Consider the following 6,000-nt stretch of genomic DNA (forward strand, 5'->3'; position numbering starts at 1 on the left):
CAATATTTCACTTTTCTTTTGCCTAAACACTTTCTAAAGTCCAAATGAAATAAAAATTTGAACTACCAGACATAAATTAAAAAAAAAAATGTATTGTTTCGGTTAGTGTTATATATATGGCATTGCAGTAAACGAATAGAGTTCTAAATTCTAATAGGTGGGAGTCACGTTTGGTGTAGGCACAACCTCAAAAATAAAATCGCAACAGACGTCAATGATACGCGGACAAGTCACATGCATTTCGTCTCTTAAATTATATAACTCTAAATAATCAATTCAAAAATACCATTTATTATAAATAATATATAATATACTATTTTATTTATAAGCAGTGATGATACTAAATACCGTGTTTTTACTTTTTGTAAGTTATGTGTTTTATTTTTTAACTTTTTCAGTTTGTATGATAACTTGTTTCGTTTAGTCGTCCAGTATTAGGATTTTACTACGTGTATGCTAATCAGGCTAATTATAATATGGAGAGTATTTTTAAACTTGTTTACACTTTAGAAAACAAATTATTTTCATATTTTTTTAAATCGTATGGAGTTTTAATCCAACATGTTACGTAAAGTAAATAGTTTTAATCCAATCACTTATCAAAACTATCAATGTAGTTGAATATTTATAATTACAACTTATTTTAATACGTAAGACCTTGTGCTAGCTGCCAATGGACTCAACTAGGATATACCAGCTACAGTTTAAGTCGTTTTCTCAATATATGTCTCATAAGAAAATATTCTGATCACGTATGATGTAGTACAAGCCTACTATTATTGACCTTGACTCTCGATAAGCTCAGAAGTAATAAAAACGTGTAATAAATGAAATTGCCGTAAAATTACTTCGATATCATAAATCATCTTAATTCACAAATTTCAAAAAATAAAATACATAATAATATGTAACCGAGGATGCAATTTATTGAAAATCAGGTGACATAAAGTTATTTAATATTTTATGTTCACATCATATTAGATACGTTGGATCACTGACAAATTTTGTAGTTAGATAATACAATTAAATAAATTCAGTTGAAGTCAATTTAACATTTTTACATTTTTGTTATCTTATGTTTAATATAAAAAAATAAATAAGACAACAAACAAATAGCTTATACCTTTTGAGAATAATTTTTACGGTAGAAATGTATTAAAATAAATAGGTAAGTATTTAAATTTAATTATATAAATCAAATTTATAAAAAAGGATTTTAAAACATTTATTTTTTTCTGGTTTACCAAATGATCGATCTCACAATCTATGTGTAATACAAATTAATTAACTTTGTAATAAATTATATACCCATTTCATGATTTTGTAAATATAAAAATTAGTTTGGTTTTTATGTCAAGTAATTACAATTAAGTATATATTTTTAAAGGTAATTAAATTGGTAACCACGTATTCTACTACTACAATGATAATACTATAAAAATAAATAATTAGATGTCTATAAACGTAAATTACTTTCTAGTTTCAAGATATCTAATCATTTAGCGATTTATTAGATCTCACGATTCTGATGTAAAAAATGATTATTTAGCTTAATATCTACTATAATTGTCAGTGATTGTTATTAAAATTTTGTTCTTCTAATTATTATTTAATAAAGTATATTACATAGGTATATTCTCTCGAGTTAGACAGTGAAATACATAATTTGTAAAGTGACAAATGGGAACAAGTTATATTGGTGTGTATTAAGCGATACGCCATTATATAATATTATGTTAAATAATTTATAATATAATGTAACTAAAACGTTTTATATTCATACACGTATTTATAGGCCTGGTATTAAACGACTTTCGATAAATTTATATTTGCAATGACTTGTTATTAGTTAATAATTAAAATATTCGAATTATATTTTTGTTTATAAACTTTTAGTTTTCATGTTTGGTATATAATAATTAGAGATAGAATGTTGATGGTCAAAACAAGAACCATAAATGACCAAAAAAGGAATCAATAACCTAAAACCTAAAAAAATTTAATGATAAAAAATGACTTGTCAAATTTCTACAATTCAATATACAAATATAATATTCAGTAAGCTTATTTTTTGTTAAATTATATGTACTTGTATACGTGATAAAACTATTTCTACAAATGCTGATATTGCCATTATTTTTATTAACAACTTTCAGTATCAAAATCAGAAAACCTTTTATAATCTAATTTATAAATTAAAAATTAAAAACATTAGTTTTAAAACGTAGAAAATGTATATTATCATAAGAATTTATTGTAAAAAGTTATTTGTAAACCAAAATAAGTAACAACATATCATTTAAAAACAGACCATAAAATATTTAGAAAAAATAAAATTTAAAATATTGCATATGTTATAGTTGTAATACGATTTTTAATGGTTTTATTTAAATGTAACTTAAAGAAATAATAATAAAAATATTTAGAACTATAAAAATTATTTTTAATACAACTCAATTAAAAAACGATGTTTTACTCAGAAGTTATAGCTCTATATTTTTTTTCTCAAGTGAACCTGTATAAATAAAAATACTTTTTTGATAGGTAATTTAATTTATAGTAATTTTGTTTTTTTTATCTTATGCTTAAAAATATCAATCAAAATGAAATTTTGACATATTTTACTTTTTTTTTTTTTAGTATTTCCTATTTATTTATTGATGATTATATTATTAGTAAATATAGTAAAATTATTCTATATTACCTTAAATATTTTACAAATGAATGATTATTTAGACATGTAGTGATTGACATTTCTAAGCTTCAAATGTATAATTTGAAATAGGTACAATATTTATTATACTTTAACCCATTCCTAATGTACTGAATTACTGTACAATGTTAAATAAAACCATTTACTTATTAAAAATTTAAAATAATAATGCGAGGTTACTTTAATATTATTCGGCCGATGAGTTAATACTTCAGAAAAGTAATCGGGTTTATACAGTTTATTGAGAGTAATATACTGCACGATGTAAAAAAAAAAGAAATTGGTTTGAATTTGCAATTGTAAATTTAGGTATGGCAATAGCCTTGCTTTATTTAAAAACAAATGTATTTTAGCTCATATCGTATAAAAATGTTTTATGCATTACTGCTTCAGTATTACGCATTAGTTTGATTATTTGAGCAATAAACTGGCTTATATTTTTGACAATAAAATCATAAGTCTTCAGTCAATTATTGTTAGGTACCTACCATTTTATAAAATACTGCAACAAAAATATCTGAACGGAATAAATTAATAATCGTGAGCCAAAGCGTGTATAATGAAAACTTTTTTTAGCTGTATGCAAAAAATATCATTATAAGAATAAGAATAAAACTCTATAAACGGTAAATTTATCATATTTTTTTAGAATTTTTATTTTTGCGGCTGTGTGTTATAGTGTTAGTGTAGGTTTAAAATATAGCGTTCTTTATATTTTTATAATCATACTGTATACCTCTTGAGAAGGTCCACTACAATAATATATGAACTATTTAGGTATATAATAGTATGTCACATCATATTATACAATACATAATACATGTTATATACTTGTATATAAGTACTCTTGTACGTTTACGCGTATTTGTGTATGTATGTACGTTGCGTGTGTGTATGTGTGTGTTTAACATATTTAAGTCTTATTCATTGTTTGAATAAACATTTCGTCGAGAAAGTAGCTTAATAAAAAAATAAGCAAACTTCCATTTTGAAACTCTAGACGAAGCAATATTGTGGACCAACGTACAGCATTAACTAGATACTTCGATGTTGTTTGAATCGCTCACAACCGCAATATACAGTGCACAATAACTCAAAATCGTCTATCAATAATTTAATCGTATTTCCCGAACAGAAATGATATTATTACAGTAATAATTGTATTCTTATTGGGGTACACGGTCAAACGATAATTCGCCGCGAAGACAAACTGCGGCGATGTAGCGTATATAGATCCATGTGGTATCCACAACACGTCTATTCCTGTATAATTAGGCAGAGGCTATCGTAATACGCAGCAAATCATAACAAAATTACAAGATAATAATATGTCCGTCTCATTTTAATATAAATATATATTTTATATACAAACTTTAATAATATACGATAACGTATATTATTATCGGTCGTGCCCTTTGGACCGTGAATAACCAAACCACAGCTACTATACATTTTATGGTATTCATCTATATGGATATAGTATGTATCTATATATGCACATTATATTTCCAAATTAATTAATTTATCGATGCGCCTATTATATCGATACGTGACTGGAAAGAGGACTACGACACGTGTTTCAACAGCTCGACGCTTCAAAATACGCGCACCATATTATTGTTCGAAATGTTACGTGCATATTACATTAATTTACATTAATTTTACTTGATTATTAATATCACCGAGCTTTTACCAATTACTATACACTTTTATAATATTATTATTATTATCGTCATTATTATACGCTTCAGACCGTATTAAGTATAAATGTTTTCAGCAGTTTCACAATAATAATATAATATGATATTGAGGTGCCTACCACCGAATAAACCGTGTTTGATATGAATTCACATCAATCATAATATATCTGTAACATTATTGTGTTGATATCTCATTCATAACAACTGACGTACATAAAAACGATAGGTACAAAAACGGCCGTAAGACGAAAAAAAATAATTGATGAAATATCTTTGCCAACTATTACTGTTATTATTATTTCCAGGGTACATGGGCTCGTTACTTATAATTAATGTTTTATACGAAACGCGTTTTACCATAGGCCAATAGGTCATACGAACCATACGATATATAAAATGGGTGCACGCGCATATACCTACACATAACCAATAGTTAGCAATATCCTCGACGTAGAAACGATCTTACAAACGGTTTGTATTTTCCATTGCTATTTGCTCGTGTACGGGTCCCGTGCGACCTACAAGTCCTTGACCCTTTATAACACAATGATTATTATACTTAGGCCAAGTCGATCCTTTTTAGGTAATGATCGGTCACATATCCTATAAGAATAGTATATACAAACCAGAGCGGCAAGGTTTTTAAGACCGTATGCGACTCCCTTCAGGATTTTTTTTCTTTTACTGTCAAATACGAAACAGGAGCAAATATTTAAACTGCAATCCTATTGCGCTTACATTCATAGAAAAAAGAAGAAAAAACAATCAATCAAATGAATGAAGTAATAATTTAATGACTCTCTTATAAATGCATTTTTTCACTACGATACTTTCATATACATACTAGTGTGTATTTAACATCTTAGTGAAATGGATAACCTGCTAACGTTTAATATGTGATCTACTTTGTATTATATTTGTGTGTTCGTTATGCAATCTAGTTTTTGATAGAAAAATAGTCTGCTCATTTCCAATAAAAACAAAATATATCAATTAAAAATAAAATGTAGAAATAACTATATTTAAAAAAAAATGTACAGTTAAAATAATTTTTGAAAAATAATTTATAAAAACTCAATCAAATACACAGCAAAATCTAGTTTTAATTAAATAATATTTATTTTGCTCGTTCTATTGTAATTGAAATAAATAAATGTATTTAAATTTCTGAATGTAATAATATTCAAAATTGAAATAAAACGTACAACTTCTTAGAATAAGTAAACTTTTATGATGGTATTACTAATATATATATATATATATTTAAATTCGTTAAGTTAAAACTATGTAAATATTGCTTAAATTTACGAATTACAATAACGCTTTATATAGATTTTTTTTAAGTTAAACTTTTTTTAAATAAAGCGTAAGTATTAAAATTATAATTTTTAATACGAGGTTAAGCATAATACCATATTACAACAGCTTTACAAATGCTATGATTGATCATTGCACTCATATTATGTATCATAATATATTACAACACCGTTCTATGTAGATTTAGGACAAAATAAAATGATTGCTTAAAACTTAGTTTCTTTATCTGATATACTATTTATTTGTATGCATATATTTTTACCTGTAGCA

Source organism: Rhopalosiphum maidis, chromosome 2, assembly GCF_003676215.2.
Source record: "Rhopalosiphum maidis isolate BTI-1 chromosome 2, ASM367621v3, whole genome shotgun sequence".
In the NCBI taxonomy this organism is placed as follows: domain Eukaryota; kingdom Metazoa; phylum Arthropoda; class Insecta; order Hemiptera; family Aphididae; genus Rhopalosiphum; species Rhopalosiphum maidis.